This window comes from Crassostrea angulata, chromosome 2, assembly GCF_025612915.1.
Source record: "Crassostrea angulata isolate pt1a10 chromosome 2, ASM2561291v2, whole genome shotgun sequence".
NCBI lineage: Eukaryota > Metazoa > Mollusca > Bivalvia > Ostreida > Ostreidae > Magallana > Magallana angulata.
In genome coordinates this window covers 217,207-232,438 of record NC_069112.1, presented here as the reverse complement: position 1 = coordinate 232,438, position 15,232 = coordinate 217,207, and the positions used below count along the sequence as shown (strand labels likewise).

At 32.7% G+C, this 15,232-nt stretch overlaps 1 protein-coding gene across 1 annotated transcript in view; it reads left to right on the top strand.

Moving 5' to 3' along the window:
• Window positions 1–334: 334 nt before the first annotated feature.
• LOC128172866 (uncharacterized) overlaps window positions 335–15,232 on the top strand; it is a 36,707-nt gene continuing 21,809 nt past the window's right edge. The window contains exon 1 of the mRNA XM_052838576.1: window positions 335–572. The gene's annotated coding sequence lies outside the window, so the exon portion shown is untranslated. The remainder of the gene's footprint in view (window positions 573–15,232) is intronic.

Genomic DNA, 15,232 nt, shown 5'->3' with positions numbered 1-15,232 from the left:
GTGGCCTTATGTTTTATACAGCCTTGCTAGATTTTAGTAATGCTTAAGTACTTTTTAATCGATTGAAATCTGAAGGGGAACAGAAAGGAATTGTGGGTTTTAAAATAATAAACTTTCTTTCAAGGTACTCAAAGAATTTTTCTACATATATACCTGCCTTAAATCTACAAAAAAAGACCGTTCGTAATGCTACCTGTTTTTGGTTATAAATTCACTTCTCTTCCCTACAGGAGGTAAACATAGTTTCACTTGATTAAAATTAAAACCCACCTAAATAATACCTGTAGCCTATGTACAAAATATTTAAATGCTGCCATTGATTGTATTTATTTTAGCTTATACATGTTTCAATACGGATCAATAATGAATTACCAGCTATTTGGTTGGTCGTTTTAAAAATGCTTTTAAATATAGTAATGATGAGTTCGGCATTTAAAAGAAAATGCCTAACTGGAAGGATCATAATTAAAAATAGAACTAACCGAATTCAAATAGAAAATGGTGAGACAGCAGAATTAACCTAACGGACGATAGGCAAAAGAAAAAGTTGATTTAACATCATTAAAAATAAAGTAAGTACTTATTGATTTATGCAACAGTTTTAAAGTAATAATTAAAGCTATATTTAGATACTTCTAACATGTTCCTTGCTTAAACCCCCCCCCCCCCCCTAAAGATAAAGGCTAATTATGAATTGCATACTGTAAATCAATTTTATTCGCGATGACTTTCTTTCGCGATTTAAATTTACTTCCGATAAACTTGTTAGTGACCACTAATGTTCGCGACCAAGACTCATTCATACGACAACAACTGGTCCGCGGCGAGAAATATTCGCGACTACGAGGCTCTCGCGAAATTTGCCAAAAAGTCGAACTTAAAAGAGTTTATATTGCTTGTTTAAACGTCACAGTTAAAGCTTTCAGAAAAACCATAAAAACAACATATATTAAGAAGTGTGAATGATTTTGAACTAATGGTATTCTAATTTACTCTGCTTAATATATATACAATATTTATCTTACTCCATTTTGGGAGTTGGTTTTAATCAACTCTCCTATGCAGTTACTCTGGAAAACCGGAAGTGAAACATTGTTTAGACCTAATCAACACCGCTTACTAGACAGTACTTGAAAATAACCGATAAATTAGATGTATTAAGAAGCATAATTTGTTTCTTAAGGAAACTTTTTCAAAAATACAGTGAAAATAGTCAGGTTTTAAATGGCACAGAGAAAATAGATATCTTTTGTAGTCGTATGTATCTCACGCTAATATTGCTTGAGTAAAATTTTCAGAATTATTTTGATTACTGATATATTTTGCACAGTAGGGTTTAAGGGCATCAAGGAAACGTATTTATAAATACCTTGAAAATTTTAAGATTTTAAATGGTACAATTTTAATTTTTTTTTTTTAGTCGTATGTATTCCTACGCCAGAGATCAATATAGTCTCGTTCAACTCGACGCTCGGCTGTCTCCGTAAATCCTTGTCGGAGATTTACGGTTTTAGCCGAGCGTTTGGTTGAGCGAGACTAGAGTTTAATATTGCTAGGACCCATACAATTTTTGAAAAATATATCTATCACTGATAGTTGATTGACATTATTTTATCTTTAAATATCATTTAACATTATTTATATAGGGGTTTCTCATATTCATATTATAAAAATGTGCATAATTCAAATTAGAAACTACATGTACTTGTCATGCAAAATAACATATCATTGATTTTGAAATAAATAAACATCGAAAAAATCAACTCCCGTCAGTTCTTCAGTACTTTGATTTTGAAATATGGGACCCAAACAGAAATGATAATTTTTCTGAAATTATTGCTTAAATTTGGCATTGTAATTGATTATTGGAAGAAACCTAACAATTATTTATAGTCTGAAATATCATTCAGTTATGATTTCAATACAGTATGAAGTTGAACACATGCAGTGACTATAAAAGTCAAATCCAAGTCAAAGTTTAAAAAACCTTGCTTTACTAATGGCTTCAAATGCCAGTACATAATGAATACAACAGAAAATGAAATGATTTTCGAGTAATCAAATAATAACGCAAAATAAAAAAGACATAATATTAACGCCAACTTTCCAAAACTTTGATACAAATAGACATACATTTATTGTCTCATATAAAAGTAAAAGAGTAGGGGTCACATCTCAAAAAATTGAGATATGACATGAAATAAACTTATTTTAGGAAAAAATGGAGGTAAACTTTCCTTGAAATTTTAATGAAATGTACGCTAAATATGCCAAATATGTCGATAGACAAATTCTTGTTCAAAAATGTTTTTAAGAACAACATGAATATATCGTATTACACAAACTATAAGGAAATTTAGTTTGCGCTAAAAATTAGGAGGCCAAAGTAACAGTAATCTTTAACTATTGAGTTATGAAAATTGTTCATTTTCTTCTTAAAAGCCTTCCGCTATAAAATATAGTCCCTTACGAAACTCTGTAAATATATGATTTTCTTTTAACAATTTTATTCAATATGTTTTTTTAGCATTGTAAAAGAAAGATATACAAATAGAATCGATATATGATGCACACTTTTAGATAAGAGGTGACATAAAGTAGTTTCCGAAAAAGAGAGGAGCGAACCTCTTTAAATACTAGTTTTAAACAATATGATTCTGATGGGGTTTTCCGTCTATAGCCTGGAATATTAGTAAAAAAATGTACGCAATTATTTAAATACAGTTAAAAAATTCATTGCCATAGGAAATCATATATCGTTGTTTTTAAGATTAGTAAACAATAAAATCAGAGCCCATCAGTACTTCGTTACTTTGGTTCGATTTGCTGTAAAATGTTGTAAATAAAGTTGTGTTTCAAACTTTCCACAGCTGACTTCCTGTGTTTAAATATAGTTAGTCACAAGTAAAAGCTTGAAAGTGGAAGATTAAACAAATTTAAATTGTCTTTGCTATATTGAGATGCAATATCAAAGGCATTTCTGTCCTTTCAAACAATAGGAAAGTAAAAAGAAAGATTATTCAGGCATAAAACATCATTTTGTAAGGTGGATGGGGCATCTTTATCCAAAATAATCTTTACAAGCAATAAAAATAAAAGGTTCTCAAAATCATAAAAATCTAGATCCGGGCAAGAAAAAAGATATTTATTGAGAACTTATGATAATTTTACATATCTTTAAACTTTAATCTTAATTAAATAATGTAAAAAATGATCATAGAAACATAAATACCCATTTGTGAAATGAAAACCCACAGCCGGTGATCAGAATAAATTTCAATGAAAGATGTACATGGACACTCGCTGCGGTGAACACTATACCACATAATGGCGCAAAATACAATAAACTGGTTTGACCAGGTGTAATTTCTGGGTAAATACGTAATACTATTGTTTAAATCACGTGATCAGAAAACTCCTTATATTTTTAGATATCGATCCACAGGTATTCAATAATCAGAGAGAGATAACTCTTTTGGGAAAACAGTAAAAATTGAAATGGAAGTAATTACGTTCTAGGTATTTGACAAATAAATATATATGAAAATATGACCCCTATTACATTAACACAACCACCAAGGATCTAGATTTTTATGATCCTTGGTGGTTGTGGTAAGGGGGTAGGGGGAGTGTGAGTAATTTTCATTAGATATCTTTTTTCTTGTCCGGTGTGAGACAGCAGTGGGAGATTTTTCTCACACCCGTAATAATGAATGATTCTATTAATTTCCAGTTCCATTTTTTACATGCTCCGACAAAAGGGAGGAGGGAACTTAACAGAATTTATGTTTCCTATAAGTATATATTTAAGAAAAGTGTATGTTGCGAAGAAAACACCTCTCCACTCCGATGCTACGTACTGTGATACAGCTCCAAGTGTATTCTGAAGTATTCTCATGACCCTAATTTGGACTCGTCCACTAATCGGCGTGCCAAAAAATATGACTGAGACATTATGGCGCTGTCAGTTTTCGGATAGCAAAGTGTTTTCGGTCCATTCCGCTCCCCACAAAAAGGTTTGTGAGGAAGGGTGCGGATCAGAAACCCTTGACTTGGTAAGATGCTCGAAGTCCTGCTTTATCATTCACGCGCAGATTTCCGATGCTTTGAATGAACTCATCTATAAATCCATGGGGAGGGGCAAAATGAATATTTTGACATTTGTTTTGTAACAACTACAATATTATACTAATACTTTGGATTGAATATAATAGAAAAAATCTACAGAATCAACTTACACACTTTACTACTAAACGTTTAATGTAAAATTTGTAAAACGCGTGTTATACCATTTTCAAAACAAATGAAATCGCCCACTTGATCAATAATCAGGTCACACCACGCCTCGGCAATTTAGATCCGCCGGAGCCAGTTACCTTTCCAGCTAAATATAATATATATTAGTTTTCATTCGAACTAATAATTATTTGTTGATGATGATATTCCAACCCAAATTATTACTTACATTGTACCGTAATAGACAATAATATGTAAGAACGTGTTGCCGTGACACCTCCCTTTTCACTGTTCAAATATGACTAATCTATTTTTTAATCCGAATTACACACGTGCATGATAAAAGTTTTTTTTACTTGAAAACTCTTGCTCACTGTAGCTTATATCATCCCATATAACATTTTCATGAATTGCAAATGTAAATGTTGACACAATTTATCTTTATTATGAAAAATCATGATGTCGCTTGCTCCCATTAAATGCACTGTTTCGTCATGACGTCAGGCATTTATGGTGATAAGTTCGGCGAATAATAAAAACCAAAGTACTGAAGAACTGACGGGAGTGGATTTTGTTGATGTTTATTTATTTTAAAATCAATGATATGTTATTTTGCATGACAAGTACATATATAGTTACGCACATTTTTAAAATATGAATTTTTGGACTTTTTCGACAAGAATGTCGAGGAACCCCCATATGAATCATGTTCAATAATATTTAAAGATAACATTAATTCAATCAAACTATGTATCAGTAATGAAAATATTTCTCGAACATTGTATGAATCCAAGCAATATTGAACTCTAGGAAAACGCTCGACTGACACCGTAAATCTCCGACAAGGATTTACGGAGACAGCCGAGCGTCGAGTTGAACGAAACTATATTGAACTCTGGCGTAGGAATACATAGGACTAAAAAAAATATTTAAATTGTTCGTACCATTTAAAATCTGACTATTTACAAGGTATTTATAAATAAGTTTCCTTGAAAAACAATGCTTTAGCAAACATTACATCAAATTTATCAATTATTTTCAAGAACTAAGTCTTGTCAGCAGCAATGATTTGTGGTGAGGTCCAAACACTGTTTCACTTTCGGGTTGTCTGATTAACTGCATAGGAGAGTTGATTAAAATCAACTCCCAAAAATCCTAACAGGATAGATAATAGTTAAACAGTAGAAGTATGTATCGTCACACGAAGTGTTTAATGGGATTAATCAAATATTTCATTTCCATGCAGCGTACTAGATCGAACGAGGAAAATACTAGTTTTCACAAAAATGAACTTAAGAAAAACAATTCTATTTATTCATTACACAACAAATTGTGATTGAAAGTATTTGTTACGTGAATGTTAAATAGTAACGTTCAAGCAGCATTGATTGCAATCATTTTAACAATTGAATGCGTTATATGGTTTATTATGCGGGATATGAAGGTAGCAACGTTGCAAACAAAATACCTAATCTATGTCCTTTATTCTGCAGTGATCGCTACCTTAATAGCACGCATAAATCATCAAAAAATCATTTTATTGCGAAGACCCTGATGTCCACGCAGAAAATATATAAACGAGCTAGTCTGATTCCTGCGCGTTATTATGGGTAGCTAAGGAACAAGGCTAGCACACAGAATCTGAATCAAGATCGGGATTCTATAACATATGGACATGATCAAAGGCGCTATAATTTTAAAACTGCAAGTGAACAGTACAAAATCAAAGCACTGGCCGATTTAACCCTAACACAAAAACTGATTTTACATTTTTTCTATAGGTCATATATATACATATATTTGTAAAATTTTGATCACAAAAAGGGGTTGTTATCTATTGATCTTTTACAGTGTAATACATCAAGTCTAGCTGGAATAGGTCATAAAAGTGTCATAAAGACCATAAAAACCTGGGGAGCCTCCGAGGGGGGGGGGGCACCAGGGCTTTTTCCTGGACCCGCTAGGAACCTCATAGCGTCTCGCATCTCCAGCCGCTTCGGCTTTCCGTTTCAAAAAATCCCGAATCCGCCACTGCAAAGTATTCCTTTTAAAAACAAATGATCGACATCTGACATGAACTGTCAGCATCGTGGAATACGTTAAATATTATGCCAAAACTACAATATGCATCAAATAGCATAAATCGCCATGTTTTGTTGTATTCCAAATTAGATTACCTATACATTCAGTAGAAGAGGCTTGTGTACTTTCCGATTAAAATTCTAATACATTTAAGCATGATTAAAGGGGCATGGTCACGATTTTGGTCAAATTTTCTTTTTTAAGGTCTTCCGTTTCCAACGGAAGACCTTATTGTTTTCGTTAGGTTTCTTTTGACCTATTATTAGGGTCTTCCGTTTTCCAACGGAAGACCCTTTTGTTTTTCTTCGGTTTCTTTTTATTATTAAGGTCTTCCGTTTCCAACGGAAGACCTTATTGTTTTTCTTCGTTTTTTTTTCTCATTCTTCTCCTTTTTCTTTCTTATCGATTTTGTGTCAGCGATTACTCGGAAACTGTTTGATCGATTTTAATAAAATTTGCAGATCTTATTGACATTAGTTTAAACTTGATCGGAACATTTTTTGGTTGATGACGTCATTTCCGTTTTTGAAATATCGACGTTTTCTTGATTTTCAGAGTGTCGGCTTGTCCAAGAGAGTTATCAAAAACTATAAAAGATATTACGTTCAAAATTTCAGGAATGATAGACAAAAGATTGTAGATATGTAATAAGGCATTAATAAATTTTAGGCACAAAAGGCGCTAAAGCTCGGTAGGGCTCGAAAAATGAGATTAAAAAAGCGTTGTGATTTTGCCTGGTTTTCTTAGATTATCTTTTTTTCTCACAAATATTTTGTTAAGACATGTAGAAGAACAAAAATTTATATTTACAAGATCTTTTGTTTGACACCTAGAAAAAGGGACTGGCCCCTCAAATTAAGGACCTAGAACCCTTCAAAGTTTTTACTCTATAACTCAAGAGCGGTTAAGATTTCGATATGGCTGTCGCTGCAAAAGTTGTTTATTATGATCTTATTAATGTCGTAACAATAATATTTTGTTCAGGTATTGCGTAATATGAGTGTAAAAAGCCAGACTTGTTACCATGTATTTGTGTTTTATTTGGCAAATAAACGGGGTATTTGTGCGTATAACTGACATAAAGGGTACCGGTTTACACAAGGAAAGTGATTAAACATTATAGTTATTTTCTAGTGAAACACATTATGGATAAAAGAACTGTTTCTATGCAATTCATTTGAGTCGCATTTAAAATCTAGCTGTATACCGAACTGTGTATGTGAACAATTACGTAACCGATCCCTTGCCGCAGCCGAGGAAATAGGTCATGAATGGACTAGCGAGCGGTCTGCCGTTATCTAATACAAAAGATTTGCGTCTTGCTGTAATGCACACATGGTTTTTTTTTTATGTAGCTGCAAACACAAAACTTCCTATTTTAATGATTTTAATAATAAATAAAAAAGATTATACCATTACCTACTACCATAGACAGTGTACTACTTGCATTCGGAAAGTGTTTAAACATGCAGTTTAATTTTTTCTAGGGAAATATATTATGTGTATAAGAATTGCTTCTAGGCAATGTATTTGAGTCGCATTTAAAATCTTGCTAGCTGTATTCCGAGCTTCATGTATGTAAACAATTATACGTATCCGATCCTTGCCCGCGGCCGAGAAAATGGGTCGCGGCTGGACTAGCGAGCGGTCTGCCGTTATCCAATACACAAGATATGCGCCTTGTTGTAATGCACACACGGGTTTATTTATGTAGCTGCAAACACAATGAATTCAGATTTTAACGATATTAAAGAGTAAATGAAAAAAGACTATATTATTACCTACGAAGTATTGCTGTTTTGCTCTCCTATTTTAAAAAAAAAAATAGATAGTATGGCTGTCATTGAAAAAAAGGCGTTCTTTGTGATCTTGTCTATGTCATGAAATAGTTTTATTGTTGGAAAATAAAATTCAGTTATCAAATTGCAAACGTTAACATTTCAAACCCACCACGTTGAGTGTACATTTTCATAACACGGGCCGAGGAGATGCCGCGCTAGTGGACAGCCGATTCAATGTAGGACACATGCTTCTCGTGTTTATACGTTATCACACATTCCAATGCCCATTGATCATTTCCAGTTATATTGGTTAACGATGCATCAAACCATTGATTTAAATCGTAGTTCGTATAATAAAGGGAAAAAAGCTGCCATCAATGAATATAATACGTTTTACAGTCGTACGATTTGAAATGTAAATAAATTCACTTGTGTCCGTTTGTGACATTTTGCTGCTGAGAATTAAATGCATTACACTACCAATTTCAACAAAATAAAGGCGATATTCACATAAGTATCTGTAATCTATGATATAGTGATACTTCATTTGGCTAACAAAATATTAGAATGTTTATGAGTTATGAGAGAGAGAGAGAGAGAGAGAGAGAGAGAGAGAGAGAGAGAGAGAGAGAGAGAGAGAGTTAAGCAGGATGTAGTAAGTAAAAGTTGAAATATATTTAAAAAGCGTTCGAGATAAGTCAGCTTAAGAAGTACAATGTTACATGCTTGCGGTTGGTTCGGGGACGATAACACAAACCATTTTTAAACAAGTTGAAGTTTTATTAACATTCAGGCAGTAAAATAATAAGGGTCACAATATTGGTATAACCTCTTTTCAATGGTAGTCAGATTCATTAAAAAGCAAACTCATTGCTGATTTTATTCATTTATAAATTAATTTTTTTTTGGATTCTGAAAGAATATGTGAGTTTTAAAAATTTAATGTACATGTACATTCATTGTAAAAGTGTTGATTGTATTCGGACAGTTGAAGATCGAGTAGCGAACACTTAGTAGATTAATTGTCTAATACAAATCGAATTGGCTTTAAAATTTGCATATTCAAGCACACTTAAATATATTATTCATAAATTATATATAATTATATTAATAAAAACGTCTGTATGCTGTATTATGTATTTGCTGTCTGATTAGGACTGTTCTTCCCCAAAAAGAAGCGCTCGGCGATCGCGTAAAATTGTAGATGTCATGGAGTCAAAAGGCAAATTAAATTCGCCAATCAGGCAATATCAGTTATCTAATGCCTATGACTGATAATTTTACAAGGTAAATTAATACATGTAAATATGAGTTTTAAAGCACTCCCTGCTCCCGTGTTAAAAGCTCCCGTTACCTGCATTCTTTTATGAACGATTTTGTGCACACATTTATTCGGAAATGGCTCAAATTTGTTACACGGGCCCGATAAGAAGATGAAAGGATGACCCCTAAAATTTCTTTCCCAAATATTTCAAGAACGGTCTCAAATTTCAAACACTGGTTGAATTACTTAAAACTTATTTTGTACAAATTTTTTGTGCATGAACGACAATGTTCCTGTAACTTAACAAAAAATGACACTTTTTGAAATGTAAAAGTTTCTGAATTCATCATTAAAATTAATTATGTTAGACGGCCCATGCAGCAAGTTTTTCTAGTCGAGTATTTCGTTCATCAGCGCATCGATTGTGAACATTTCAGCGGGGTTTACAACAAGAGGGTGAAACGACCACGAATTTTGACAGATTTAGCTACAAAGAGTTTAAAAGAGATGGATACAAAACACAGGTGCGATTATATCTTGTAAGAGATAAAAAATGATTAATCTGTTTGCCATAAATACCAATTTTTATCATAAGAATATTTTAACATTTGGATCCGCCGAATACTTCCATTTCCCTTCATTGTTTGGTGCCTGATTTGAAATAACGTTTCGAGGTATAATAAGTTGAGAAATTTCTTCAAGCTTTATGTTCCGATTTGTCGGCCATTATAGTATCAAATAATTTTCCTTGCAAACCAAATGAATGATCTTACAAAGTTATAGACGTATTTTAACGGAAGTGCTCTCCTTTCAACGTTAGAAATATTCAAAGTAAATAAAAATAAATTTTGGGCATACAACAAAAACTCCCAAAATACATCATTGGAATGTTTAAAAAAGGAAACCGTTGGGTTTCATCCTCCGAATGATTGGGTTTATTCATCCTGCATGTTTTGCAATGATTATAAACAACGTAAACATCAAAACTATTAATGGACAAATGTACACTGCTTTATTTTTGTTTAAATAGTCATGCTGTATATTTTATTTGTTATAATAGATTATATAAAAAAAAACAGATTTCAAAGTCGTAATACAATCATACTAGCTTCGACGTAAGGGGCCAGTTTAAACACGCGGCGAAATAACGCAAAACCCTTTTATGTCGATTATTTTGCGAATACACAACAAAACTTGTCTAATCCGGCGGAGGGTGGTTCTGAAAAAAAAATGGCCGGATTAGGCAACATTCGGTTTAGAGGATATTGTTGCAAATTAAATTTAGTATTTAATGCAGTAGGTCGTGATCGTGTATTCTTGCAAAATTTTCAATTGTTCTGAATTTTATTAGATTTCATCGATCTTATTTACGGTACAAATTTTCATTTTAAATATTCTTTTTTAACCAATAAATCCATAACGGAATACATACGATGGAAATACTTTTTGAATTAAATCATCGTTATTGATAATTTTTCAAACATCCGATTTACCTGAAAAGTGCATGCTTAACCGTAAATTGTTAAACAAAACATTAACAAGTCAACAGGTGGCTGAAATACCTGATGGCGAGAACTGTTTTGATGCAGGGAAACAATAGATAAACATTAATATAAATGAGAATTTTATATAAAAAAATTGAGCATTTTGACAGAATAATATGCAACTCTGTACGTGAAGCCATCCAACGGGGATAACAAACGATATCGGCAGTCTTACTCCCGCAGTATCCTGAATCATGGCCTGAAAAAAAATTGGGTGAACTATAATCTAATTATCTAATTGCAATTCATAACAAGACTTAACGGTATTAACTGAAATAAGTTGCATACTTTGGATCTAAATTAACAGTTGTTTAAATCAATAGCAACGACAGAAAAAAGCATTAATATCTCGCAGAAGGCCGATCGATCGATAAGTGGACGGACTACGGGAGATAACTCTCACTAATAATAAGCAGTAGGCTTTTTCATTGCGCCGGTTAACAGAATAGATAGGATCCGGATTGCACAATTTTTTTTTTAAAACAAAAATGATGGGAAAATGTCAAGGGGCTGAATAATGTCGCCGGATTGGGCAGCATGCCGTAATACACAACATCCGGATTCAACGAGTTTCAACATCTACATAATTTTTTCATTGAAATATGGCTTAATTGACCGGGAAAACTACTTCAACGTATATTATTGCACGCAGCATAACCATCGTTTAAAAGCGCATCCAATTGTTTTATTGAAAATCGGACCAAGCAGCTTTAACATTAAGATTTACATGTGTAAGACACTTTATTTGTCATGTGCATGATCATGTGCATTAATTATTTTCAATACCTGCTAATTCTCCACAATGATCTCCAATTCCATTCACAACTGTTGTCATTCAAAATCACATGAATTAAACAAAATTTTAAATTTTGTGTCGATCTCAACTGTTATGTATCCAAGAAATCTATTGATTTTATCATGTGTTACGTAATTAGGTAATAACGTTTTTAGGGGTCAAACTTCATTTACAAATTACCATTTTTCCTTCGTAAACATTCACAGGATCGAAAACAGATTTCCTACGGAGATTTATGATGGGGAATGTTTACATCTGTTCTCAATTCGGAAGTCTTTCGGAATATCTAGCACAATTTTTTAAAGTTATCATCCGGGCTTTATAATGGCTGATGCAATGCAAAATCCCTGTAGTCATTCTTTTTTAGCCGTGTATTGAAACCTGACAAGCTAGAGGGGGCGTTTCAAAAGGGAAATCTTGGGATTTTTTCATATTATCGAATGAACATCGTCTGAATCAAGAGATATTTACAAATATCGAATAATTTAAGAAAATGTGTGGCAAAAATATCTTGGGACAGACTTTAGGTATAATACGTTTATATATCTTTACAATATAATGATTTTCTCATGCGTTACCTAACTAGGGATATTAGGGGCCAGAGGTAAAAAAGTTTAATCTTGTCTATTTCAATTGAAAGAAATGCAAGTATTTCAAAAAGCAACGTAAGAGAACTTATAAAAAGCATTACAGGTAAGCATTAGTACTTCACTCCTATATTCATATCATGTTCTGTTGTCGAAAATTAAAGTCGATGACGTGATTTACCTTCTAACAATCGGACGGAAGACCTCCTCGTTGCTCGCAACGAGATCGTGTCTAGTTAAGGTCTTCCGTTTTCCAACGGAAGACCTTATTGTTTTCGTTCGGTTTCTTTTTCCCTATTATTATTATTAGGGTCTTCCGTTTTCAACGGAAGACCCTTTTGATTTCTACGGTTTCTTTTTTAGGGTCTTCCGTTTTCAACGGAAGACCCTCTTGTTATTCTATTGTTTTTTTAGGGTCTTCCGTTTTTGAACGGAAGACCCTCTTGTTATTCTATTGTTTCTTTTTATTATTATTATTTTTCTTTTTCTTTATTTTTCTGACTTTTTTAAAGCTTAATATCTCAAAAAGTTTTCAACGGATTTACACGAAACTTTCAGGGATTATGTAGCATTATCGTGCCTTAAAGATGTTAAATTTTAAATCACAATGTCACTTCCGTTTTTACGTAACGTCAATTTTTAAATTTAAAAAAAGTGATTTTGTCCAGGGCGTTTTTCAAAAACGCTTCAAGATAGAGACTTGGAATTTTCTGTGTTGAAGCATTGATCGTTTTTATTTGGACATAAGGCTGGAATGTAGTTCCCGTCACTTCCGGTCCAAACCGGAAGTGTTTTAAAATTTTCGAATTTTCGATTTTTTCGTTTCAATTTAAAATGTTTACGAGGTTTGTAGAGTTGGTCATGCTGAATACGAAACTGAAATCCGTTTGAAAATCGGACGATGCATTACAGAGATATCGGGGTTTGAAAATTGATTTTTCCGGAAATTTTGATTCCGCGTCCTTGGTTTAAAAAATAGCGTAATGTTCAAAGTAAAATTAACTCGTACCAAAAATAATTGCTAAGTCGTACTTGAACACATTCGGATTTTTTTTGTTAAGTCGTTCTTGAAATCGGGGTTTTTGTTTATTCGTACTTAAAATCATTCGGATTTTGTTAAGTCGTACCAGGAATAATTCGATTTTTTCATCTTTTTATTTTACTTTCTCTTGTTATTGGTAAAAGAGCTCTGCTTCTTACAGGAACTTCCAGCTTTACTTCCGACATTAACGGAAGACCCACTCGTTGCTTTGCAACGAGCTTTACTCTAGTTTTATTATTATTATTCTTCTTGTTTTTCCTTCTGACTTCTTTTTTGCTTTATATCTCAAAAACTATTCAACCGATTTGCAAGAAATTTTCAGGGATTATGTTAAATACTTGTCCCTTGAAGCTTTTAAACTTTCAGTCATTATGTCACTTCCGTTTTCTAGTTACGTCATTTTAAAAATTTTCAAAAAGTGATTTTGTCCAGGACTTTTCTCCTAAACGGTTGTTTATAAAGACTTGAAATTTTCTGTGATTGTAAATCTGCGGATTTACTTATGGCATTTATACAAAAAAAATTTTTTGGTCACTTCCGGTAGAAACCGGAAGTGATTTTAATTTTTCGAAAAATTGATTTTTTTGATCGAATCAAAAACGAATATGTGTTTTGTAGAGCATTTTAAGTTGAACCTAACACTGAAAACCGTTTAAAAATCGGACGATGCATTACAGAGAAATTTGGCTTTAAAAATTGATTTTTCCGGAAATTTTGATTCCGCTTATTTGGTTAAAAAAGTAGTATCAACTACTTGGTTAAATTAACTTGTACTTAAAAATTAATTGTTAAGTCGTACTGTAACACAGTCGGATTTTTTTTTGTTAAGTCGTTCTTGAAATCGGAAAGGTTTTTGTTAAGTCGTACTTAAAATCATTCGGATTTGTTAAGTCGTACCAGGAATAATTCGATTTTTTAAATCTTTTTATTTTAGTTTCTCTTGTTATTGGTTTAAGAGCTCTGCTTCTTACAGGAACTTCCAGCTTTACTTCCGCAATGAACGGAAGACCCACTCGTTGCTTTGCAACGAGCTTTGCTCTAGTTTTCTTATTCTTATTATTATTATTCTTTTTATTTTTTTTCCAACTCAAATATTTCAAAAACGCTTGCATCGATTGTTTTGAAATTTACAGGTGTAATGTGTATCTAAAAGATCTCTATGATATGAAAAAATTATTTGATGACGTCATCAATTTCGTCAGATATTGACGTTTTTCACGTTTTAAAAAGTGATTTTGTCCGGAGCTTTTCTCATTTTTGATTTAAGATAAAGCTATGAGATTTACAGAGAAGATAGAACAATCGTTTTACTTATGACATAAGGCTGGAAACTCAATTCGGACACTTCCGGTCGAAACCGGAAGCAAAACCAATTTTTTTGAATTTTCATGTTTTTCAATTTTAAAAATTTTACGTACGTATCTTACAGTAATTTTCATGCTGAGTTCAAAACTGAAAACCGTTTTTGAATCGGACGATGCATTACAGAGATATCGGGGTTTAAAAATTGATTTTTCCGGAAATTTTGATTCCGCGTCCTTGGTTTAAAAAATAGCGTTTTGTTTAAAGTGATATTAACTCGTACCAAAAATAATTGCTAAGTCGTACTTAAACACATTCGGATTTTTTTGTTAAGTCGTTCTTGAAATCAGAAAGGTTTTTGTTAAGTCGTACTTAAAATGATTCGGATATTGTTAAGTCGTACCAGGAATAATTCGATTGTTTTCATCTTTTTATTTTAGTTACTTTTGTTATTGGTTTAGGAGCTCTGCTTCTTACAGGAACTTCCAGCTTTACATCCGACATTAACGGAAGACCCACTCGTTGCTTTGCAACGAGCTTTGCTCTAGTTATTTTAATTTTTTTTCTTACAATTTTTGTGCACGCGATTTCTCGGTTA